This window comes from Vanessa cardui, chromosome 1 (genome assembly GCF_905220365.1).
Source record: "Vanessa cardui chromosome 1, ilVanCard2.1, whole genome shotgun sequence".
Classification (NCBI taxonomy): Eukaryota; Metazoa; Arthropoda; class Insecta; order Lepidoptera; family Nymphalidae; genus Vanessa; species Vanessa cardui.
Genome location: NC_061123.1, coordinates 8187643 through 8215395, shown reverse-complemented (window position 1 = coordinate 8215395; position 27753 = coordinate 8187643). Strand labels below are relative to the sequence as shown.

Sequence of the window (27753 nt, the reverse complement as noted above, 5' to 3'; positions counted from 1 at the left end):
TGTATGCATTGCGTATAAAATATTATTTCGTTATTGACTGACCAAAATTATTAGCGTAGCAAAACTTTATATTGAATATGTCTTCAATGTCATAATTATTTTTGATATTTTCATCATCATTTTAGTCGATATCATTTCGTTAATTAAATTCATTATTTGAATATTAATAGCGTGATAACAAAGTAGGGAATGGCGAGATAAGACGTGGGTGATTCATGTCGAGTCGCCAGAAGAGATTGGTTTCTTGGCGATTAAGCAATATTAGCCTTTGGATCGCGTTTTTTGTTTAATATGGTTTGAATTGATGGCGGCTTAATTTGAAATTCAAATTTTGAAGTTGGTAAAGTTTATGATGAAGATAAACAACGCTTGTATCGGCCCGCGTTATAGAATATTTTTTTAGAATTAAGTATCATAATGTTATATGACTACGAACGGACAAATTAAGAATTATGCATTCATAATACTTGCTCCTCGTATGTTTCTATGTTTCTCTCACTCTACAGTATTTTTATAAAACCATTATCGTATTGGAGGGACATTACTTCATATTTTAAAATGTGTAATTAGAATTAAAAGTATGTTATTAAAGCATGAGATCGCAATCGCGCGGGGTGCGTGTATGGGGGCCGAAACGACGACATTGCGGCAAGGACCACTGCCGCCACAAGGGCGCGCCTCTCACTCACGTCGCACCAATGTTTTCGGATGCCGATGTAATTATTGCACTTAATCGATATCAGCTACTGCAATTGCAATAACAATACTTTAATTAATGCTTTAATTATTTTTAAATCGAGAATCGACTACGAATGCATTTTTTCATGACTGCAACGGGCTAATGAATTTTTATTTACTTCATTAAGCGACGCACAATAGTTACATTCTTAATTAGGTCTCGACGGTAACCTAGATGGTCAGGTTTATAAAACGGTGCAAAAAATAAAATATACTTCATACTTAACTGTTTGGAGTGAAGGATTTTGGTGTACGTGGGATAAATTATATCTCGGCATCTTATAAGTGTCTATATTTTTTGTTCAATGCTATGCAAGGACAGTTTCTTTTAGAACTCAGTCGAAGAATTTACTGTTTATACTTATATTAAAAAGAAAAACTCGGACGATATGGTCTGTTTTTTGCGTGTCACAGTGAGTGCCGTGCGCGCCACCGACTACATACAAGGAGTCGCAATCCGCCACGTCTCCGCTGCACTGCGATGTAAATGATCCCCTTGAATAATGTATCCCATTCTTGGTCAGCTCTTCTACAATCATATAAGGTACAAGGCAATTAACCGTTACTCCCAACCGCTTTCTATCTACATAAACTCGCAAAGAAGTACGTTAATTGCCAAAGCCGTTGTATGTCCAATTATTAATATACCATTAACTATCATCATTCTGAATTTAAAAAATAAATACCGCTGCGGTAATTAATTTTTATTTTTGTTAAGCGTTATTTAATAATGCAACGAGTTCAATTAATATTCAAAAAATATTTATCTTAAAATTACTATTGTATAAATAATACCATACTTTTTTACAATAATTTGCTTATAAATATTCAATAAATAAATATCAGTGTTAATAAGGTACATCTTTTGAATTTTTCATCTTTAGGGTTCCGTAGCCAAGAAACGAAACCCTTATGGATTTGTCATACCTGTCTGTTTTACTATCCGTCCGTAGGTCATAGGCACTTTTTATATATAAAGTAATTTACCTGATGTTAAGCAGATTGCCTATGTTTTTAAAATCAAGTTTGATAGAATTATATTAATTTTTAATCTTTATGCATAGCCTTTTTACGGTTTTATTATACGCTATTATTATATTATTAGATAAATATTAAAATATTTTCACACTATTTGGTTTGTAGCAAGGGTTTCCAAAAATATTATCGGTGGCAAATGGGACACAATATTTTTTACTATATAACTGATATTACTATATGTGTAAAAAATTACAATTTTCTAAGACTTTTTACTTTATTTTTCATACATAAAAATCGTTAAATGTCTTGAAAAGTTATGGTTGTATTCCATAAACAAATTAGCAGCAAGTATTGTATTGTAATAGTTCAAAATGTTTTTATTCTGCTAATGTGCGATAGCAACAGCCTGTAAATTTCCAACTGCTGGGACAAGGCTTCCTCTTCCATTTAGGAGAGGGAGTGGAACATATTCCACCACGCAGTTTCAATACTGGTTGGTGGAATACACATGTGGCAGAATTTCAAAGAAATTAGACACATGCAGGTTTCCTCACGATATTTTCCTTTACCGCCAAGCACGATATGAATTATAAACACAAATAAGCACATATATATAGTGGTGCTTGCCTGGGTTCGAACCCGCAATCATCGGTTTAGATGTACGCGTGCTCACCACTGGGCCATCTCGGCTCTCGTATGTGCGATAAATACGAAAATATTAATTAAAAAAACGATTTCAATTTATCAAAGAAAATATGTTACTTTGTTAATTTATAGGCTATGAATCATTTTAAGAGTTAAAGGTACAAGTTAATTTAGCAATATAAATTCTAAGTATCAACTATTAAGCTCTAGATTTCACTGCTTACTCATTTCTTATATTCAGGCACACATATATAAGGCCGTTAAAATTTACAAATCAGTCTATGATCTCAGCGTGTCGCTATTTGATATCAACGAGCAGCTTTATGTTTTAAACCTAAAATAGTTATGTTCTGAGCCTTATTAAACTTAGTTAGATTCATTTCAAATCAAATCGCTTCGTATAAATGTTTGAGCTAAGACGTTGAACGACGATGTTACGTACAATAAAGCAGTGTCAAAGGAGTTTACAAATGATAATGAACTCTACGTTCAGTTTGTGTGGTGTGAAATTGGTATTGTAGTGTAGTGTTGTGCGCGAGCGGGTCACGATTGAGTCGCACGCGCGTTCGTGACCTTGCTTTGCGCGCCGAGGAGAGGTCACACTCTTGTGATGATGCGCATGCGCCCGTGTATTAGACGAAACGGTTTTTGTTTTAGCTAGACTTTAATTCGCATTACGATTTATAGATATTAATTATAACAACAAATGCAATTGTTCATTTTCGGACGTTCTTAGCATGCATTTTTATATTTTTTCTTAGATTTCTGTGCATTCGATTATTTCATAAAGTACAGCTAACATTAAAATATGGTTCAAGTGGAAGTCACACAGTCATATTTTTAGGATTAAAAACGAGCATTATGTAAAGCTTGATTGAATTTTAACGCTGTTATATTGGGGTCAAATAATTTCCCTGATTTATCGCAAGTAAACCATACGCTTTTGACTCTATATAGAGTAGGAAAACGTAGAATTATTATTGTTATCGTTAAGATGCATTGTATTGTTCACATTATTTACAGAATTGTTGCACGAATAACAAATTCATGATAAAAAATGTTAGGGACATTCAACAACATTGGTAGTTTTCTTCCTTTAAACAATTTATACAGTTGTACTAATTTACAAACAGTAAATGCGATGCTGCAAATTATTTTTAATGGCGATAAAATAGTTTTATATAGAGTTTATATATCTAACATATTTATCAAAATGATGAAATTAACTTTTATTAATGCATGTTTTCAACCGACTTCCAAAAAGGAGGAGGTTATCAATTCGTCTGTATTTTTTTTTTTTTTTTTTTTTTATGTTTGTTACCTCATAACTTTTTACTGGGTGGACCGATTTTGATAATTTTTTTTTTGTTTGAAAGGTAGTGCTTCCCGTGGGGTCCCATTTTTTTTAATTTTTTTTCCGATGATGGTATCCATGTGAAAACGACATAAGTCTTAAATTTGCATTATGTATATGCGCGACAAATAGGTGAATAACTCAAAATCACGTTAACCAATTTTGATGATTCTTTTTTTATTATAAAGGATATACTTCAAGGGTAGTTTGGTGAAAGTTTGGTAAGGTTCTGAGCACAGGATCCATGGCAAATTAAGGGAACGGGAGGGAACGGAACAATTCTGAGGAGCACGTTAGCAATACTCGGTCGAATCTTTTATTTATGGGTTACTTGGATATTTGAATCACCTTCCGGAACGTGGTTATGTTCATGTAATTGTCATAATCGAATATTATAATCAACTAGCGACCCGCCCCGACTTCTCACGGGTGCAATACTGATACTAAATATACTAAAGAATTTATTTATTTACGAAATCACATTGCAAACTTCTAAAATTGTCAGTGTTTCTTTACTATATTTTTCATTTATTATATATACAAACCTTCCCCTTGAATTACACTATCTATTAAAAAAAACCGCATCAAAATCCGTTGCGTAGTTTTAAAGATATAGGGACAGAGAAAGCGACTTTGTTTTATACTATGTATTGACGGAACTCCTAAACGGCTTACAGTTAGGGTGTGATTTGGGGCAGAATTTCTTTCTGTCTTTAATCAAATTTTGTGTATATGATGTGATGTCATATGATGTACGACATAGCATACGAATAGCTCTTTTGCAAAGTTTTTTTACTGAGGTCGATTACAGCTCATTCGAGGGTGGTACCTCGTAGTTTATGCCGCATGACGTATTAAAGCCGCATTTTCGAAAGTGTATTTTTGCTTTATTCGAAAGTTTCTTTTGAAATTGTCCCTGAAGTAGTTTCTGATTCATATAAACGGCACGCTTAATCTATCCATATTAAGAAAAAAATGTTAGTCTACATCAGCTTCACTTAAAATCAAAAAATAAATAAAATTTTAACAAAAAGAAAAACCGACTTCAAACAAAACAGTATTTTAAAACAAATTAAAATGCACTAAAAGGTAATAAAAATAATTGCATATTTAACACAGTTTTGAGAGTCCTCCTAGGTAAAATGAAATGAAAAATATTAGACTACTTAAAAGTCGATTTACGATTATATAATGTAGTTATAATTATTGCTATATTTGGAGTCGGTGTCAGCCAACCCTATATACACCTATGAAAAACAATACGAGAATACTTTAAGAAATGTTTCTTACAAATTACCTTTTATACGATATTATACTGGGTCAATCAAGAGGGTCGTATCGCTTCTTTCTTTTGATTGTTGAAGCGTGTGCCTGTGGCTGACACCGGCTCCAAATATAACAATAACTATAACTACGTTATATAATCGTAAATCGACTTTTAAGTAGTCTAATATCTTTCATTTCATTTTACCTAGGAGGACTCTCAAAACTGTGTTAAATATGCAATTATTTTTATTACCTTTTAGTGCATTTTAATTTGTTTTAAAATACTGTTTTGTTTGAAGTCGGTTTTTCTTTTTGTTAAAATTTTATTTATATTGTTTAGTATTCGTGAATTTAAAAATAAATACTAAAGTTTTATTTTTATACAGATCGTGCTCATGTTACATTTTGGGGGCGGAAAAAACTTGTAAATTGTGTAATTTAATTTTGAATTTCGAACGTTTTTATTTTTATTAAAATGAAATGAATACGAGTTTAAATAATTACTGATGATGCAAGAGTAAACAATTGACTAATAGTTGATTTAATTAATAACTGTTGGGAGTAATCAATAAACAATTAATATATACTATTCATTTGTACTAGTTTATGTAATTAAAGATTTCTCAAAGTTTAGCAAATTGTGTTAAATGAAATAACTTAGATTTAATTTATTTGTATATTATTTTGCATGTACTTATGTGTAGTACATGGGTCAGTCATGTAGATATGACATTTTAAATTACAAATTAATCAAAAAAAATTCGTTGATTGTAATGACCTTATAAAATTTATCAATAATAATAGTAAATGGAACAATAGAAGATTTTTTAAGTAATCATTAATAGTTATATATTTGCTTCTTAATTGATTCTTAGTTTTATTGTTATAATTATTTTTGGTGGTAAGTTTTAAAATATCACAGATAAACTAGTATTAATGCTACGAAACAGTACTCATAACAAATTAATTACAAAGGACTTACTAATGTAATAAGGAGAAAAGGTTCTGAGGAATGAGAAATGCCGCCATAACAGGGCGTTGCTAACTTTCTCTTGACAAGACTCGCTCTGAGACACGGGTGCAAGTAATCTCAGCCAAGCCTTTAAATAATAAAAGTCAAGTCGGTTACGTAATAAAATTTTATCAAACAGATTACGAGAAGTATAATAATTCACTGACATACAAACATACTCGTACCTAGTTAAGGTTTATGGTCTTTTTTCGCTACCAATCGATTTATTTGTTCTTTTGTTGAGAGTTTTATAAATGGTTAGGTATTTACAGTAAATCATGAAAAAGTTCTCAGTACTCATGCCCGTACTTGGATAATAATATCCCCCGAAGATGGTAAGAATTCGCAGCAAGATCACTACTTGCAAATGCTAATGTTCCTCATTACATACTCGATGGAACTTCAATTTGTATCTTTAATCTTAATAAAAAGAAACAACAAATAACTGCTTGTCGGCAAATAATTAAGATAGGGTTCAGTAACCGTGCTACTAAACCAAAGTTATTTGAATGGTCACTTCACACCTTGTACGATAACAATATATGAGTGGATACCAAATATATATAGTTATGAATCGAACGAAGAAAAAAATTACAACTTGGCTTGGCTTTTGAATTATCACTGTTTTAAAAATTAAAAATCATTATTATATTCTTGACGTTACCTATCGATCATTTTGTGAATATGTCAACGGCGTTGCTAAACAAGAAATCAAATGGAGAAATGAAAAAGTTACATAATTTCTTAACATATATTGACTCAGTGTGGTAGAAATTTATTTATCCGTTGTTGACTGAATAACTAACTGAGTTTGTTTTTAATACAGGTAGGTACTTAAAAATATATTTAAGAGAATATTATTTTAGTAATTTATTTTATATTGCTCATATTCAAACCAATAGACTACCTTACCTTAGTGTTTTGATATGGCATCATCTTCCAATAATGTTTTTAGCATTTCATTAATGCATTTGTAATAAACCCGCAAACATATACTCGGCATTAAACGTAAACTTCGAATGGGTCGCGTAACAGCGGTTAGTAAATATAATTAAAGATGGTATCAGATCATTGACCTTAATAAAAGTGGCCGTGAAAATTTTAATAACACAAAATACATTAAAGGTAATGCATTCTTACTATCATCTAACTTTAATATAATCTTTCTTGTTATTGATTATATTTAAAGTTATATTTCGTATTTATAAACCGACATGTGCACGCTATTAACTTTAAATGTACTAGGTATACATATTTCTTAGATAAAAACAACAACTAGTTTAGTTGTATATAATATATAATATATTTTTGTAAAAAATATTTATTTATTTTGTTATGATGACTTTAATTGATTATTTTTGTATTAAGCCTTAAATCTGAATTATTCTTCCGCATTTTTTTGTTTTTATTTGAATAAGGTCTATAGAACGTATGTATATTAAGTGAGTTTTTACCAGGTAATATCTGGTAACACGGTAGTGCCTTCGCCAAGACGAGACAACGGAAGCACTGTTATTTTATTTATTACAATTGTATCTACTGTTACGGACTTTGTAAAATGGCAATATTTTACTGTTTTATCAATTGTCGTTTTATTAATTATACTATATTTGAGAAAAATATCTAATCTATCATTAAAGAAAGAAAATATTATTCACCAATTTGGAACTTTTTCTGCTTCTCTTGTGTCGTGGTTATAAGTAGAGTTTCATCCGAATTATGCAAGTTTTCATTTCATCAGCATTTATAATATTATTTCTATTAATAACCGCAAACTCCTTCGCAGAAATAACGGTCGCGTGGTTATAACTCTTTGGAACGATCTCATTGATAAACATTCTAAATGTTGATTTGCAGCCACATCGAATGTCTATTATTCATAATTAGACTTACTTCCTTTCAATTTTAATATGTACCTATTAGATTTTTTATTCGTTTGACCAATTAACGGAAAAAAATCAATAATGCTCGTAAAATAAAACATTGTATTTTTCCATTTTTGATAAAGGTTTTAATTTATGTTTATAATTGTCGAGTTAGTTTTTATTTCTAAAGAAGGACAAAATAAGTCTACCGAGAGATGTAATGAGAGTTTGCCTATGCGTACATTTAAATATCTTGTTAAAAAACATTGATAAATAAGGTCTATTACTCGATACAAGACTGTACAGATGATAAAAAGCTTAGAGCGTTGAGGATAAATAATAATTAATTGTATTTAATTAACGTATCTATGTAATTTAATTGGAAGAAAAGAATTACCGCTGAATTTCTTGCAGATTCTTCTCGGTAGAATCTAGATTCCGAATCGAAGTCTTGCCCTTGTCAAATCAATGTATAAAACTTTATTTTTTATTTTTAGTCGTTAATTCTTCAGAAATCTTGTCGTTTTCTTGGCATAATGTACAATGTTAAAATCCGGTAAGAGTAATTGGAGTTTAAGCAGAGAAGTACTTTGTTTAAGCGGTCATATAATTGCATTTAATAGTTGACTTTTGCAATGCACGCGTATTCGGAATACTTTTCATAACAACTTTTAAAAGAATAAACCAATTTTAATGTATTAAATAACTCGAGCGCTCAACCCAAGGAACAATCTTTTATTTAATATGTTTTTCTACAATAATGAATATAATTGACCAACAGAAGGTACTGTACTTTGAACTGTTAGGTAGGTTTCAACAGTTTTTCAACATGTTGTCAACAGAATTAAGTTGGGTAGGTAGTACCTGCTAGGTACATAAATATACGTAATATGTTTTAATAGGATTTGTAGATGCAAAATAATAGTATCTAAAACTTTTTTTTATTGTACTTCAATGTAAGTTTTACGATAAAGATAAAATATTATTCGTGCTACAAAATTAGATTGATGTTGCTTACATTTGTCTGTATACAAAAACTATAATAATCCATCTTCTCTCTAAACAGTTAGATATAAGATCAAGCAATATGTTAAAGGTTATGTAGGTACATAAGTCAAATGTGACCATCTATTACGTTCATTCGTGGCATCTTCGGCTGTATCGAATTCTCATTTGTACGTATTTATGTATTCTTAGATTTTATTAATTAGTATAGTTATAAATTATTATTCTAATTTTTTTATACCTTTCGAAAGTAATAAAAAAAAATTATCTTCGAAATTTATTAGCTATCTCATTATTTACACTATCTTCTCATATTCACTATGAATTTATTATTAGTATTTAATAAACAGATAATTAATTCTTATATATCTATCATTCTATTATTGAAGATTTTCAACTCCGTAATAAACAGCGGCTTCAGAGAAGAGAATATATTATTCCGGCTTTTACAACTCATTACGCATATTTGAATGATAAACAAACTAAATTTAAACATTAACTATCCGCAAATAAAAATAGTTTTTGTCTCATTTAGGTTATAAATAATAAAAAAACAATATATCGTAATTAAGTCGATTTAAAAACGAGGATGTAAATTTCAATTATAGAGCAATAAAAACAAATTTCCAAGTATGTAGGTGAATATAAAAACTTAACTTATAAATTCAACTATTTTTTTTTTAAATAATAAACATTTAAGAACATTATTTAAGATTCCTTTAAGCTATCGACTAAATCTGTAAAAGCGTTTATTTTATCTGTACTGTTAAGGTATTGGCATTCATTAATAATGTACGTTGCTTCATTAAACTTATTAAAGTACCAACTAAGGAATAATGAGACTTAAATACTCATATAATGCCAATAGTTGTGAAACAAAACAAAATACAAAAATAAAATAAAAAAATATTTAATATTGATCATTTTTAAATAACTAGCCAACCGTTTAGCAAAAAATATTCATACTGGGCTTGTACATCCTTAGGCACCATTTCTTTTTTCTTACAAATCTACTTGTTATTTAGAAAGATAAAAAGTGTAAACGTAAAGTAAATATGTTTTTATTTTTAATATCAGAATGTGCAATAGGTGCATAGAATAAATCCTCATACACTTTGGAGAACAACAGATCTGACATCTTCATTTATATTATAAATGCAAAAGTAACTCTTTATATCTGTCAAGCTTTCAGGACTAAAACACCATGAAAAAGATTTCTCGGACGCCAAGAAACATAGCCTACATTTTTACACCTAAAATATACAACTCTATGTAATCTCTACTCTATAGTTCTAACACATGGGTGAAAACTACTAAAGATGTGTTTTGTGTATACCTTTATGTTGGTTTTCTTAGAAATCGCTTTGGTCATTTTTCCTACTACTTTAAAAATAATAATAATTAACTTTTCATTATAGGAATAGTAAATCTGATTTTCCTCAATGCTTTAATTCGAAAGAAAGAAAACTAATAATATAAGTCTTCGTAATATGTAAGTTCCTAACTTCTTTAATACAATTATAGAAGTTGAAACAAACGGTAAAATCGATCTTGAGGGATGTCACATGGAAGCGAGAAAACCCCTCAGCTAACGAGGCGGCAGCGATCCAAGTCAGTTCCTACGTTTCATTATACCTGGATTGCATTTTATTTAAAACAATAGTGGACGTGTCTGGCATACAACAGCGCGGGCGGCTGGGCATGCGACAGACATGTCTCCCTCGCCAATCAATGTTGAATTAAAAAAAAAACTGTTCATATTTATTATTATATTGAATACATCATTATCATTCCTACAATTCTTAAAAGCTTGATGAGATTTATGTTTAAATAACATATAATCTAAAATATATGAATTAAGTACATTTAACAAAAAAGTAATATTGCAAATATAAACAAGACACGCGTTGAACTTTAATGTATTATTATTCTATTTGTAGAGTGCCAAAAAATGTTTATCAACCTTCGTACCACTAGATGTCTCTGATACCCAAGCAAGCCTCTAAATAATTTGGATTGTCGCTAATAGGTGGCGCTTGCTTCACTATTAAAAAACAAAATGAGATCGAATGAAACTATCAAATAGTAAAGGTAAAGGCTTATTTGATAATTCAGCATTATACTAATACTAAATACATAATACTAATAATTACGACTAATATGACCGATCAAGATCTTTTTAAATATATATACATATTGCTTTAAATTAACACTAATTAAAAAATATAATATGTTCTGTCGTAAATTGTATTATTTGTATGAATTAATATGACATATAAACGTACGTTATAGGAAGTTTTTTTTTGATTAACCTAGTATTTAGTTACGATATCCTTCGCGTTATTGACCCTAATCTTTTTAATGTATGGTTATGTAGAGTAGACAATCATTACAGTATTCTTTAAAATTATAGGCAGGAAAATTATTGGGATATATTTTTTGTTATAATAATTATTTACTTTTAATCTGTTTCGCTATACAAGCATGGTACGCATATTATTTATACATAGTTTCCATGTAGTATATAATAACAAAAGCTTAGAGTATTAATACATAAGTATATTTTTTATTACACATTTATATCATACGATCGTGATTTATTTGTCAATCATTATGACTGCATATAAAAACATAAAATCTTTTCACAAAATTTGTAATAAAAATCAGGTTGTTATTCACGTAAGGGGTAAGTAATCGTTATACAATACAGTATAAACGAGGAGTGGAAGGATAAGGCACATGTATCATATTAACGCAGCTGGGGATCAAGTGTATAAAGCTGATTTATTTTATTTAATCTTAAATTTGGTTAATATTTAAATTGCGCAAAACCAATTTAATTTATAACATTTAAATAAAGACCTAACAACCAATTTGTTATAATTTATTCATTACGATTATTGCGAAAGCGTATGATTATGCGTTTCGAGACGAAAATAAACCGAGGATAGGTATTACGATAAGCAATCGACGCCGATGTAATCACAGCTGTAAATACAATAATGCGTTGAGTTTGCAATATTGTTGTTTTTATAGTTTCATTGAATACCGTTCTGATTTGATACTTGTTTGAAGTAATTTACATATATATAGCTTTGCCATTTACTTATCGTCATGAAGGGTCCTGTGCGTTCGAGATACGAAGAAGGCAATGTATCTGGTCTTTACTGAGAGCGGTAGTGGACATTGCGAGACGCTTTAATAATAAAGCGAGGCAGATCGCTAGTGCGGTCACGTTCCCATTGTTCAAGCGGCTGATAAAAAGTTCACAGAGAACTAATAATTAGTTTCAGTGCCTATGGAGTCGATTCGCGAAACAAGAAGCTTAATTAGGGCTCATAAATTCTCGGAGTAATGTTTTTGCTGTTTTAAAGTTATTATAAACAGCTCGAGCTTGAGCTTTAGGTACTTAATAAATGAATTACACAAAAGACAATGCCTTTATTCTATTTGTAATGTAGCATTATTGATGAACTAAAAAATGAAATGTAATGAATTTGTCTAATTTGACATTTACTTTATGATTGAAGATAAATGCATGTACAATTATAGTAAATTATTGTATTATAAAAATAACGGAATAATCTCCCAATATTCTCAGGGAGTTTACCTTATTCCAACTATGGGCAATTTACAAGTTACTTCGTTATAATAAAATGTTTATACTTATTCGTTTAACCTTTAATTTTCTTTCTAAGTGGGATTGAATACTTTAATCATTCTTTATATTTAAAAATAAAAAAAATCTATTATTATTAGTCAGTGTAAGTGTATATATCCAATTTTATTTTTACAACACTTGTTTTTTGATGCCTTGAGCTGTTATGGACGTTTCCATTTTTATTTTGAAGAAATTCTGTTGTCGATTATAATCAGGTATGATCTGATCGATAAATGGAATATAATATGGGAATGTAAGATAGAAAACCTCAAACCTGAACTTTTAAATTAATTTTGTTAAATGGTCATATTGTATTGAAAAAAATCACTATCTTTCTTTTAGAGATTTTTTTAACATTCTGTAAAGCAGAATGCTAATGGGTTAAATATAGAAAATATTATTAGTGTCCAAATATTAAATTACAACTTAAATTTAATAGAACATGTTTTACTGTTTGTTTTAAATATAGGAGAGCTATATAAAGGTAAGATGAATTTTCTAAACTTTCAATAAATTAGCAGTCGGTATTTTCAACAAATATGTCACATAAATAGCTATGTAAATTATACCTTAGATTCCTATTCAGATAACAGCACATAAAATTACATCACCGTATACGTTTTATATTGTTAAAAGGATTCTGGTGTTAAAACATATTACGTAATGTTAGTAATATATTCACAACATTTTATTAACTGCAGCACAGCCTTTGGGTCGGCGACGCTGCCTGCGGGCGAATTAGTTTCACGTATGTCGAGATTTACAGCTAATTACTTTAACGTGTAATCACCAGTTCCGCGCCATCCAAGCGGTAATTTGGACATGATTACATTTTAAAACATGTATTAGCTTTTGTGTGATAAAAGTAAATAAAATCTTTATGTTGACAAATGAGCACAACCAGAATGTTTTATTTAAATTATAAAGAACAAAAACAATAAATATATCATGTACTAACTATAATGCATGCGGTATGTCGCCCGTCAAAACGTTGAAATCGACAAGTTTGCAAATTACATACATTTTCAAATGAGTTGTTTATATTGAGGGTTATTTGATCGCTATCAGTACACAACCACGGCTTCAATAATATGGCATTGTGGGAGGTTCCATTTGTAACGTTAAACATAAAGTGCATGCGCTGGCGCATGTTGCGTATCAAGCAGATCGACGGAGTGATAGGTCAATACGAGCACGCGTGCAATGTTTTTCTATGCATTTTACTTATTCTCGCTCCGCCCTTCGTGCTAATTTACTTGAGCATAAATCTCGCTTTACGTTTACCGTACCTTGTCGCCATTCGTCACCGTTGTCCGACTGCCATCTGAAAAACGAACGTGATTCGGTTATTACAATGCACTAAACGCACCACTTAGACGCCTCATTAAGCAAATTTATTTCTCTCCGTTGTAATTCGATACGATACTAAGTTTGCTGTGGAATTGCATTGTATCATTGAGATTGTGATGCAATCTTTCAAAAAATACTATATGCCTAGCTTGAAGAATATAATAGTTCATCATTTCATATATTAAATAACTATTATAATTGAAATGCTTTATATCAAGAATAATAAAAAATATATACATAATAAAGTTATGGTTTTGTGTCGGTGTTAGATTTAGACATAAATAATCCCTGGCTCTGTGAAAAAATATACAAATGAATCCCACGGAAACCCTACATTATTTTGGGACGATGTGCTATTCCATATTATAATCTATATCTCTGTGCAAATTTAGTTCAGATCCGTTCAGCTGCTGAGGAGGGATTGGCTTTCTTCTATCCAAACCATCGCATTTATAATATTAGTAAGATATAATAATTGTCTTGTAGTCACTTCACTAAGCGTAGATAACTTAAATTATATAGTATTAGAATACCATCCGAATAAAGTTAAATAATAGTAGAATACATTATTCAAATTTAAAGCTAGAAACTATTTTTAAATACTCACACGCATTAAAATGTTAATTTAAACAACGCATGATATAATTAGCTGGTAATAACAATTTAATCATAGGCCTTTTTTTGAGACTAATACATTAATTTTAAAAGGCTTACGTATTCATGCTTTTATATTACAGTTTCATATTTATTTATATTAATAAAATGAGTTATTACACAGTGTTAGTCTGCAGTAACCATGAACAGAGGATTTAGCATTCTGAGTCACAATAAATATCCTGGCGGGTCCCTTTTTAACTCGAAATCGTTCGTGCGTAAGTTTAATATAGGGACCTGAATAGCGTGATAAATGAAATCGATTGCTTCGTTTCGGACGCTATACGGAGACTTCGTTTTATCTCGGTTAGGACAAAGGGGGAAATTGAGGGCTACGTCAATAAGAACTCAGACCAATATTCATATTATGTTTCATTAAGACAACTAAAACGAAATTTTATTTATAGAACATTATTAAATTTAAAAACTTTCTTTAAAACGGCAACCAAAATAAATTACATTAATTATTAATTAAATGGTCTTAATATAGTTACATTAAATTATTTAAAAAAAAAACTATATATTAAAGGACGATGACTATAATTGCCGGCAATTTTAAATTTCTAATTACTTATAGGTTTTATCACTCTCTCACGGTCCAACTTTTTAATGATCATCACATTTTTAATTCAGTATTAAATAGAGCCTCCATAAATTTTATAGCGATATCGAGTCATTGGTTGCTAGGTATAGATATAGATGAATTTGTTGTTAGGTTGTTGACATCGATTACAAATTTCCGAATCTTCTGAGTTACGAAATATTAATGAGGTTTCTTAAGCTTTTGATTGCTTTCTTGAAGCCAAAATTAATTTATGGAGCATCGATTCGTACCTTCTTGTTTTTTTGTAAATGGCAATTTTATTCAAACTATATAAAAAACTTTGATAAATAAATAACATGTTTTTACAATTAGGATACAACAACTTTTAATTAATTAGTAATTGTTTTTATATTTTCTTCATGGCAATTGTACAAATTTCTTTGTTTTTTACTCCTTTTTTAAAATGCTTTTTTACTAACGTTGATATATAAAAAAAACTTCAAATTATATTAGTGTCTACGACTTTGGGGTCTTCTCAGTTACTAAGAATAGTTAGATCTCTGATCTTATTCAAACTCCACACATTGTACATTACACATCATTTCTTTAACCTCGGTCACATTATCTTTTACAGATATAAATTACACAGTACAGAATACGTTTATATCACTCTAGCATCTGTCCATATAATCCTGTGATAGCCATTACGGATATACCAGGCCATCGTCAAACTACCTCGTAAACGTGTTACACAGCTACTAGAAATGTAATTTAGCGGTACTAGGAAAGAAATGATAACTATCTCTAGATGAATGAACCATAAAGCTGCAATATCGTCACATTTTTTTTGTTAAGGTGTAGTGAAAAGTTATCTGTTTAATCATGTAATATGTGTCACTAACTGTTATACCAATTTATTATTTAAGTTTCTAAAAAAAAAAACAAAAAAAAAATTAGAGAAGTCTTATTTTATCACATGCAATTGCATACAAACCGACGAAGTATAGATGTTATGTTTGTTTAGAAGGCAGGTATTAGTTATTTAAATAAAACGTATACTAAACTTAAGTGTTCTTAAAATACCTGAATGGTTATGAGACCCTTATAAACGTTGTTAAATAAACTGTATCAAGGCGGCTTATATAAGTCATGAAATATAAATGTTTATGGTAATTTAGAATCTTTTTTATATGGTTAATTTAAGTAGATTCTAATTTATAGTATGCATAAAGTACCTACTTGTTATTTCGCAAAAACAAACAACAATTTTCAACAAGTCATTATGATAATTCAAGTGGAATATTTATTTAATAAACGATTTATTTGTATGACACAATTTAATTTCAAAAAAGATTGTGTCGCACAAAAAATAAGTTGTACAAATTTTTTTTTCAATGCGATGTATTAAGGCTTTACAAAACACGCAAATCGTGAGTTAACGATATTTCGAGTATATAGTAGTAGTTTGGATATGGATACGAATCGAAAATGAAAATTGTCACAAAACTAAGCTACAATTTAATTATAATTGGTTCGAGCGAGAGTGACATTGGAGATTGTCAGATTTAAATCATGTCCAAGGTGGTAGTCTCTCTCTTTCGTGTAGCGCTAAAATGGCGACTGAGCTGGCATTTAAATGCCATGCATTTTTAAATTCATGCGACGTACGTAATTAACAATTCAACTTCGATTACTTTGTCATAAATGCGCGCCTATTTATCGGCGGTGTCCGTTAGGAAGCTAGTTAAGAATTCATGATACTATTAGTGAGCAATTCAAGTTTATGATTTCTGTGAATAGGTATTACTAACATCAGTGCACAGTGAAATAACTTAAATGTTTTTATGGAGAAGATATTTTTCTTGAAACTAATAGGTATAGAACACGAGATACAAAGGAAGTAAGTAGGCTTGTTTACAAATCGAACGATAATCAATATTCATAGTAATCGTGATAAACTAATTTCAAGTCGAATTACTTTTAAGTTACTTATGAATTGCGATTTGCGAGTTATCAAGCGATTACTGGCTACATAAGGCCAACTAGTTTATGGGAAACATCATGTTGCCTCTCTTGCGTCGTAACTTTTTATTCATCCAAATAAAAATACTTGTGTAAAAAAAAGTAAATTGTGAAAGTATGATTCAAGTATCACATATTTTTCTGAGAACTGCTAGATTATCTTGATTTTTTTATAGTGTTGAAATACAAGTTAAATTTATACTACAAATAGACATATGTCATTTTCGCTAGGTGCATCGGGTCAATTTATCAATGCTTGTCAAATGACATGATTTACTGCGGCATGCTCGTGTGCGAGAGACTGCGTATAAAAATATGTTGCCCATTGGGAGTGGCTATAGGTACTTTTAGCTGGGTCGTGCATATAGCTGTACAGATAAAAAATATAGTTATTCGAAGATATTTTAGAAACAATTGACACATTCAAAATAAGAACAATATATACATATAACACTGATTAAAGTTATACTTAAGTTAAGAATAATAAAATTGATTATGCGTAATCAAACCAATCAGCCTATAATGTTTATACTGCCAATCAATTCTTTATATTTCATAAATATTGAAATAAGATAATTTTAACAGTTGTCTCAGTGAAAGAGCTCTTTATGGTCCATAAATGACGCTTTGATGATGTCTTAATATTTTATAAATATGTATACATTTTACAAAATATATCAAAAAACATCGTACAAAATATTTAGAGAATGCATCAGCCGTATGTTGATAAAATTGCAGTCTAACGTTAAATATGTTTATCAATTGTTTTCCACGAATTAATGGGATATTGAAAAAAATATATATAAGAATCGATATACAATGGTCTTAGTCGAAAATGGATTAAATCACCTTAAGATATACGTTTCATCTTTGCTTTCTATCAACTTCAAGTTTCCGATTACGATTGTTTAACCGTCTCGGCAGGAGTACTAAGGTAGTCATTTGATTTTGAATTGTAAGAAATGGCGAACCTCGTTACTAATTTAATATCATGGTGCCCCTTTATAAGTAGCTAAGGTAATTTTGCACGCAAGGAGGATAGCGACATATACCATTCTCGACAACAATCAATTATTATCTGCAATCCATAATAACGAACAATTAATTTTTTCTTGGAGCACGTAATAGGACTTCGCTTTTATTGGTTATTTTCTCGATAAGGGTCAAATTGATCCGCCCGAGGCCTGTGAACAAAATAAGCAATTTACGGCACATGCATTACGGGTTTTGTTATTATTTTGCCGTATTATCATCTGACGCCATGTTCATTATTTAATAACGAAACACATTTTCTATCAAATCGATATTATGGTTACATACAAAGAAAATATATCGTGACGAAAAACCGTTACGTCTCTAATATAATAGTTGTGTACAAAAACAATGCAACATGACCAGTTGACCTGACAATGACGTTTAAGATATAAGATTAACGTCACGTGGTCACAAAAGAGAGTTTTTTGATAAATCGTCGAAAAGAAACAAAGGGCGCATAAATTTATCGTCAGGGAGTGGCTTATCATGATCATGATCATGTCTACTTTCTCCGATGTCGATAAACCCTCTCTGCCTCGAGTTTTAGCATCACGTTCTTTGTAACGCGCAAATTGTAAAGGATAAAATAACTCTTGTGTTAAACCCAAATGTAAAGCCCATACGGATTTCATTACTGTAGAATATGATATTGAAGTTATATCTCAACCGAAATATATTCGTACATTCTATAAAAAATGTTGACTTTACAAAATACTTAAATTCAGAAATGCTATTCCATTGATTATGTCCCATATATTTATCAAAAATGGTACTTGATATTATTTATAGGATTGTGTATATATTCAACAGAATTGTATATTTGTTACAATAATTTAACGCCAGTTTTGAACTTAGTATTTCATTTATAACTTTGTTGCTCTTAATATAAACAAACTTTCGAAGTATCCGCAGCCACAGGTAATAAAATATTATTTTTATTGCTTTAGTTTTCATATTGAATGACAAACTCATACATATCTTTGTTATTTATATAATTATGCAACCAATACCTTTCAAAACGGATTAAAGTACATAATAATAAGTTTTTAATTGTCATAGTTATTATTTTTTAAATTGTATAATAAAACTGATATGTATATTTATAAACAAAATAAAATAAACAAATCAATCGTTGAGCTACGTTCAGTAAAGTTTATTTGTTCTTAAAATCGTTTAATATATAGAATTCAAAAATACACAAAACTTTTATAAGATAATTTTACACGTATTACGTTAAACCATATATTTTGATGATAGCCGGCAAGCTGAATTCATGTACGACGTAGGGGTCAGCATTTATTGCTAAAACAATTTTGATCTTTCTTTTCATAATAAATACGAACGTTGATAAAATTTTTAAAGAATTTAAAACTCTTTCCACACACGTACAATTTATCACTCTTTTTATTATATTTACAAAAAAAAAACACGATCGTTATTTTTACGATACGATTTAATAATACCTCTATAGACACACCTGTGGGTATAGCTCACACGAAGAATAGCAGTTTGGTTCTATTCAAAGGGGTGTCATACACCTAAGTACTGTCTTTGAAATTATATCAAAAGCTAAAGGGGCTCTTTTTATATGGGAGACAATATGGGAACAAAACATTTGATGACCACCGATGACCAGTACTAGGGATAACTGACCAGTGTGGGAAGAAAGCATTTTGAAAAAGCTTGACCCTTCTTTTGTAATATTATAGATTCTCTTTATTGTTAAGAAAGGGGTCAACTTACACTATGGAACTCCAGTAGCTTAATCATTTGTCTTTTTTTGCATCGCCAACGGTTAGGTAAAATAACAAAGATAAAAATCTTCTCCGGCAAGCTTCCCATGAATTTATTTTTCTACCTATAATTAAGTGCACTCGGCATGGACTCGAGATATTTTCGTGCGCACGACGTGAAGGGCTTGCACAAGAACTGTTCAGGCATTTCGGAGAACAGTGATGTGATAAATCGGACCCTCCAATTATTATTTCATTCGGTACGCGAAAGTACTCACTATACTTATGGTTATTATTGACCAAAATCGGTATCTGTGCTCGTTATGCCAATCACACAGTCACTACTTGCGCGAGATCAATTTTTATAAGTACCTACTTACGTTATATCCTTGTAAACATGAATTATTTTTGAACTGAATTAATAATAAGTTTTAATAATGGTCCTGGATTGTGTATAAATTTCTTTAGACGACAAAGCATGTAAAAATCCCATGCTAATAGAAATTATGTAAAATATTCCATTAGACATTTTTTGACTGCAACTATAATGTATTTGCCTACTTAAAAAATAACATGACACATTATCTATGACAATCCATCTCGGTCAAATGCGCTCCTCTGATTTTCTTATTAGCCGCTTGTGAGTGGGCGCGGTTGTGAGTAGGGTTGTCAACTAATATATTTAAATACATATATAAAGAACTTTAATAAATTATTAATTTTGTCACTGTGATACTATACATTAAAATAGTAAAGATTCCTACACATATCTTACAATATAGATTAAATTTTGTTTAAATTATTTAAAAACAAAAACGATAATAAAAAATATAGGTACGCCGTGTGTTTAAATATGTTATTTATTTATTGTCATCCATGGTTTTAATTTTTTTTTTATTTTGTTTTTTTGATTGTATCTTATTCTACGTTTTTTTTTTATAAAATATAGATCAATGATCATATTGTAAATCATTTTCCTTGTAAATACTCTACCTCTCTTTTTTATATTCTAAGTGGAAAAGTTTAATACGTAAAACAGAAATGTATTTATTGAACAACCCTATCGCCAACTGCGTGCTGCTGCGTATTCTCGTCAATATAAGGCATAATTTTGTAATTATGTAAAACGGTAAAAAAAACAAGTCCAAATTGTTTGCTATCTGTAACGCAATACATGTTAATGGCTGTTATAATAAACTTGAAGACGGCAAATCTTTTAAGCTGATTTAGGACTAATCAATTGACGTGAATGTTCTACTTTATATTTTATTGTAGCTTTAATTAATGCTAGACTTTAATATAAGTTTACATTGCCCAAAATCAAGGAAACGAACGTTTTACGACACATAATTGATGTGAAAGATTTTATTAAATGTTTAAATATATATTTTTTTGTTTTCAAGAAGTTAATACTGTGCACGTAACTTAGTATATTTTTTATCTATTTCATAACTTTATTTTATTTAAAATTAAGAATTAAACCAGTTTTCAACGCAAAGGGATTCTGTTATAGTGAATAAACTTTAATGAATGTATTGCTGTGTAATATTGAACTGTAGGAACAACATTCGCAGACAACTTTATTCTGTAAGTTTCCTTACTACTAATTGGAATCTTCGAATTGTCACAAAGCAAAGTTACGATATAAATATATATGCCATTATTTGAATGAGAATATTTCATGATTTCAAGGCCATTAGTGTAAGCAAGAATGATTAACTTTGCAATATAAGCTCAGCATATTATTTGATTGATTCATTATTATATTTTCCATTAAGAAATTAATGAACTATATTTAACTGTTTAAATATTAATCTGGCTTATCTGAACATCAAAAGTGTGCTCGACCAATTCGGCGAGGTAGAGCGAAAAATGATCTCAAATATAAATTTAAATAATAAAAAAATATTCCCTGCAATAAGAGGTGAAAACAAATTACTTTTAATTATTTTGTGCCTCTTCATAAGATTGTAGATCAAAAACAAAATAAAAGTAGATTCATGTTAATTATGAACCTAGGACGATCTCTTATTTTATATAAGTAAATATTGTAGATTATCACCTCAATATTTTAAAAATATACATAAGTTTTTGAATTTGTAAAACGAAATTTCTTTTTCTATATATAAATACATGATAGAAAACTTTCTAGGAACCTATTTTTTTTTAAATTTAGATTATTAGATAATTTATATTTCTGCTGGTCTTAATTTTCCTATCTTTCAAATCAATGTATCTTATTTATCTAAGCAGAAAATAATGCTTTAATGAGTGACAACTAATATTAGTTACTGCACTATGGAAAATTAAAGCATTTTGCAATGCCTTTAATTTTATTTTATTTAATCAATTCGCTATGGAGGATAAAACAATTATATATTTTTACAATATAATGCAATTAGTGGGTTACATGAATAGCAGATACATGTATAGTTAATAGTACATATTTTAAGACTGTAATATACCTGCTTAAATATGAATTATGCAAAACAAAGTCTTTACGTTTAACTCGTAGGACTTATCTACTGTAGCTGCCAATGATTGGTTACTTCTTTCTAATAATATCATCATTGTTAAATTCTTGACACTTTAACTGCTCTACCAATAGTGGATTTAGTTGTTCTGTGGCCTAATCTCTATATTTTAACCGTAAATGCCAGAGCATAATATAATAACAATTCAAGATGTTTCTATGTGCTGTATAAGTGTACATGTATCTCGAAATACATCAAAACATAAATAAATATGTTTCAATTTTAAAACTAAACTTATAAATTAATAAATCTGATACTTCTCTTGATATATTGACTCGTGTCTGCGCTGACCCTAAATTTCTAATTAAACCGCCACTGTCGGCGTTTTATGCTTCTTTTGCCCATTAGTTTAATTAATTCTTGCGTACTCGAACTGTTCTCACGCGGTATCACAACTAAATTACACCGATGTTAGGAGTAAGTATATTTAAATTTATAATCTTGATAGTATAGCGGTAGATCAAAATAAAGGTAATGAGTAGCTTCCTAGGTTTAAGTCACGAACAAGGTTAAATCTAATTTGAAAATGGAGTCTTTTCGATTTTGTCTTATATGACTGTTTGTGTACAAACACACCTCGTCATCGCTTACCGGATGTTTTGTATTAGTCATTAGATATTTTATCGATATTAAAATTTGTTTTGTAACCATTACAATAATTACTAGTTTTTATCAATTTATTAATCTTTATTGAATATGAAATAATATTGTATAAAAATTTGTTGAAAAAACGAATTACATGATATAACTTTCACTTACGTCAATGCATATCGACAACATGTGTTGTTAAAACTTATATGCGGTCTTTGTATCACTAACTTATAAAGAAATGTATTATCATACATACATCGGCAAATATATAAATAGAATATATATTCTATATAGATTTTTTTTCAAATAATATTATTTGAAAAAAAATCTTCATCTGAACACTGCAATTAGTGGTGTCTGGATTCGTTTGAAAGTAAGTGTAGTCATTATTTATGGTTGCTCACGATAAAAAATAAAACATTATAATAGAAAACTGAGATATTTTAAACATAATTGAATGTCTGCTAAACAATTTAAATAAGACGAAATATTGAGGTGCATAGCCTGTGTACACAAAAGTTCTATTTATTTCATGGTTTCAACCCTTTGCTATTAAACAATGAGGATGAGTTGCAATGTCACCCTTCTCCGAGCCCGCTCATCGCTCGCCGAGTAATGCAGTAGCAAGCTGCGGGCAGTAGCGAGTTACGCCGCACCCGGACCGCACCGCCGCCGGCCATGCACTGACGGACCGCGTGACGAACGGATTTACCTATCCTTGATTCGGACCCTCGGACAATAGGGACGACCGGTCATCGCATTGTATACGCGTGACCCTTATCATATTGCTTATACAACTGACCGGTGTCCAACGGCGTCATGCAAAACGCCCTCGAACGCTAATTCGGGGTTGCCGAGCTGCCCCTCCGTGACCAGTTTTCAACCCGTTTTGCAGGTATTATTGATTATTGTTTATCTGACCTGTTCTGACCATTGCCTAAAAAACGTAACAGTCATCCATAGTAGAAAATTCATTAATGTATTATAATCTTTATTTCTATCACGTTAAGATTGCATAAACAAATGAAATATATCTTTCGTATTTATTTGAATATTTGTTATATTAAGTTATATCACCGACACCAGGTGGTCGTGCGAATGAATTTTCCATTAACTTTAACTTTAAATTTATTTCAATTTTAAGGTCATTGGATTCTTATGTTAATAGTCAGGTTTTTCTAAGATTTAAAAGTTCAAGGGTTTTGTTAGTATCTTGATTTTTGAGATCGATTTGTTTCAATAGTAGTTTAAACTTAAGGTGTTGGTTATATTGTTTGAACAGGTATTATAATTTTTCAATCAAAAGTAAATAACCTTGATACCCTATTCCACTTCGTGTAATGTGCAACATTTAAAGATTTTTGCCATATTTTTAACTGACACTTAATAACTAGTTTTTAGAAAAAAATGTTGTGTTAATATTTAATTTATGATAGTTTCCTAAGAAAAGACGTATTACATGTTTAGAGGTTGCTATTGATTTAACCATAAACCGACAATATTTTTAATTCCTTATTACATGTTATTACGGTTAAAAATAAGGTAGGCCTAACGTTACGTTTCCGCATTGTGGCTCAGTCCGCGCTCGTTAACAAATTTATTGCGAGTTTGACCGTGAGACCTGAAGCGTAGCTGTTTTTTGCTTAATGTGTTATTTATTAAAATTTGATTATAAAAAAATCGAAGTTAATGTTGAGAGCCGGCATCTGTGTCAAAATTTAAAAAATCGTACATAAATACTATCGCTTATTATGTGTTTAATGAATATGTATCAAGTTTTGTTCACATTTTATCGTTAATGAGAAACCTCGATTATACTTATGATTTAAATGTAATTAATATGATAACGAATAAAAATAACGATATGATGACGGTAGCCTTAACGACATTTTATTGAGAATAAGTAACAACTCTATTTTAATTGATTTAATATAGGCAAAATATATAGGCACCTTCACTTACCAATGAAACCTGACATCCTTATATTATCAGAAATATCTCGAAGAATTGTCGAAAGAGTAAAAAATGGGTAGAAAGTAAATCTGGAAGTAATAATAAAACTAAACTGAAGAGACCAAAAGAACCGCCAAAGTGTCAAAAGCATGGAGCGAAGACGTGGCAGGTAGATGTGGTGTAGGTTCGTGTACCACGACATACATTAGAATAGTATTTTCGAATATCAAATATTAGTTATGGCGGCGATCTTTGTGCAAACAGGTAATGTTTATTCCTCTAAAAACGTTGACATCGGCGCGCGACCACTCACGTTTTTGTTTAGTTAAAAATAATAATTGATTTTTTCTCTACTTAGTGTAGCTCTACAAAGATAGCGGTACATAATTATGGAATATTTTGTTATAAAATCATCCTAAAACATTTCCAATTTTATGCATACCAATCAAAATACACTTCATAATAACTGTATATCATGACTGTCTAGAGATACACAGTGTCATGTCATAGTATACATGAGAGATATAATTGAATACTAATGTAAATTGAAATCTTTTTACAATCACGAGAGAGGGCAATAAATAAAGCTTCGCCGAAGAACGGGAGCAATTAATATGGGTGCGCCAGCTCGCGTGAAAGTAGTCGACTTACGGTCCACATGTATGTTCTCTTTGACCACGTGACTCTCCGTAAATGTAATACATGTACAAAATATTAATAATTTCACTATTTCGAATATTAATTAGGGTTTTTGTAATTATATAACCATTATATGTAGAAGTGAAAATACTTAGTGATATGCAAATACATGCTAATACTAAGTCTAAATATACTCACAGCTTAACGACTTAATTAATCAATAATTGAAGTTTTATTACAATATAATTCTTGAGAAAACACATAAAATATTTAGTAAAGTAATGATGTGTGTTGAGTTTCATTGTATCCTTACATAGTACCAAGTTTTTGTATGCTTAGCGTCTTTCCGAGAATCCGATGCACGCCCAGTGAAGTTTTTCTAGGTACGCGCGTGAGTGAGTTTAGCAGGAATGCGGCCCAGGAGCCTGTGCTCTACCATGGACGCATTCAAACCAAACTAGCTATGTTATATATACTTTGCTAATTAGATTGAATTCTAATATTTCAATCTAATCAAACTAGTTGCCGTGAATCGTTTGTAAGCTTTATAAATCTTCGTAATCACGCATTGAATCGGCAGATTTATGAAGTAAGGATGAACTACTGGTAAATATCATCAGAGTAAAGAAGGGAAGGCTGATTCATACCTACTGAATGCATTGTAGCTACGGGCTACGCGCCGTAGATCATAATCGGACGAGTATTTATTGGTGCGCGAGCTTTCTAAGGCTCGGTCTTTGGTTAAGGCTTAGTGCATACAAATGTGACAGCACCATACGCATTTTGTTATTTATTTTGGTAAAATATATTACAAATTTATAAATAGTGTATTAACTAAAGTAGGCTATATTATGAATTCTTACTTTTTTAAAGTCCCAAGTTTAAGAAAATAGTATGATTGTTTTAAACGACATATATTAGTATACATTATCTCTAATATACCAGTTCTTTATTTATCAAATTTAGAATAAAAACGTGACATAAATAATATAGTTAACCTCCAATAAACGATACCACAATGAAATAAAAAATAATATATAGTAAAAGATTATTTTATCTTAATCGCAGATGAAGGTTGTGCAACAGGTCGGAATGTAAATTTATGGCGTTCTGTTAACTTTTCTAAATGGCTTTCAATTCCGAAACACGACGTCGGTTTTAAGCGGGCCCTCTAACGTATGCCTGACCTTAACTCTGTTGCACCTCCATCTTGCTCTAACACACGGCTAACCATTGGATTACAGGCGTCGATTAATTAACGGTATAAATAAATCTCCACACAGGCGCTCGTAAAATTAGGAGTCTTCTTTTATAATTATTTTTTGTTAAGAACAATGAGTATAAACGATGTTAATGAATGTATAGTAATAATTATATAATAACGAAAGTTACGTGTAGTAAAGATTGTTAAAAACGCTTCGTTAAATAAATAACAAAGGCCGGCTTATTTTGAATATAAGTACACGTATTATTGCAAATTGCAATTTGTTGCTACTATTCATAGTATTCGTTTATAGAAATTAGTCGTCAATTTTGGCTATTCACAAAAGAGGCGACTAATAATAATCATATTATTACCGATCGCCGCGCTCGCAACGCGCATGGCGTAGTATGTTCGTCACATAGCGGAATAAACAAATCTTGACGTTTGCCTTTCTGACATTAGCTAATTTGATGCGTCTTGACGAAGTCAAAGTAGAATAAAATATGATACCGTTTAATGTGTTTTTTTTATCGTGCGCTAAGTTATCATAATAATCTATGGACATTTGATATTAAACAAGATTTCGTAACTCGATTTCTCAAAATAACATTACACCAGAACTCATTTAAGTTTGTTACTGTAAGTAATGTGATGTCAATTTTCTATGTTTTTGGTATATTCTTATTAACACTATATATGTAGTTAAATTATAATTATAATTATCGATACCTAAAACTTTTATATTTTAATAGAAATAAAGTTAAGTTTCTTTATTAAATTTTAATTGATGTTACATATAGTACCACTATTAAGTATGTGGTATGTATGTACATATATTTAAACATAATAATTGTTAAGACACTATTTAAGTTACATCTTTTAGTTGTTCAATAGTCAAAATTACACATCGTGGTAGTAATTGTAGTATAATGCTCCGGGGTGCGGACAGGGGATGTACCCCGCGCGGTAC

The 27753-nt window shown here is 30.2% G+C and overlaps 1 protein-coding gene across 5 annotated transcripts in view; it reads left to right on the top strand.

Moving 5' to 3' along the window:
- Positions 1-27753, top strand: part of LOC124532587 (protein grainyhead) — an 86421-nt gene that overhangs the window by 9127 nt on the left and 49541 nt on the right. Inside the window, exon 1 of one of the 5 annotated variants that reach the window (XM_047107909.1) lies at positions 23666-23882. The exons of the other annotated variants lie outside the window; for them this stretch is intronic. The gene's annotated coding sequence lies outside the window, so the exon portion shown is untranslated. Of the gene's footprint in view, positions 1-23665; positions 23883-27753 lie in introns of those variants that run through there. 5 annotated transcript variants of the gene reach the window in all.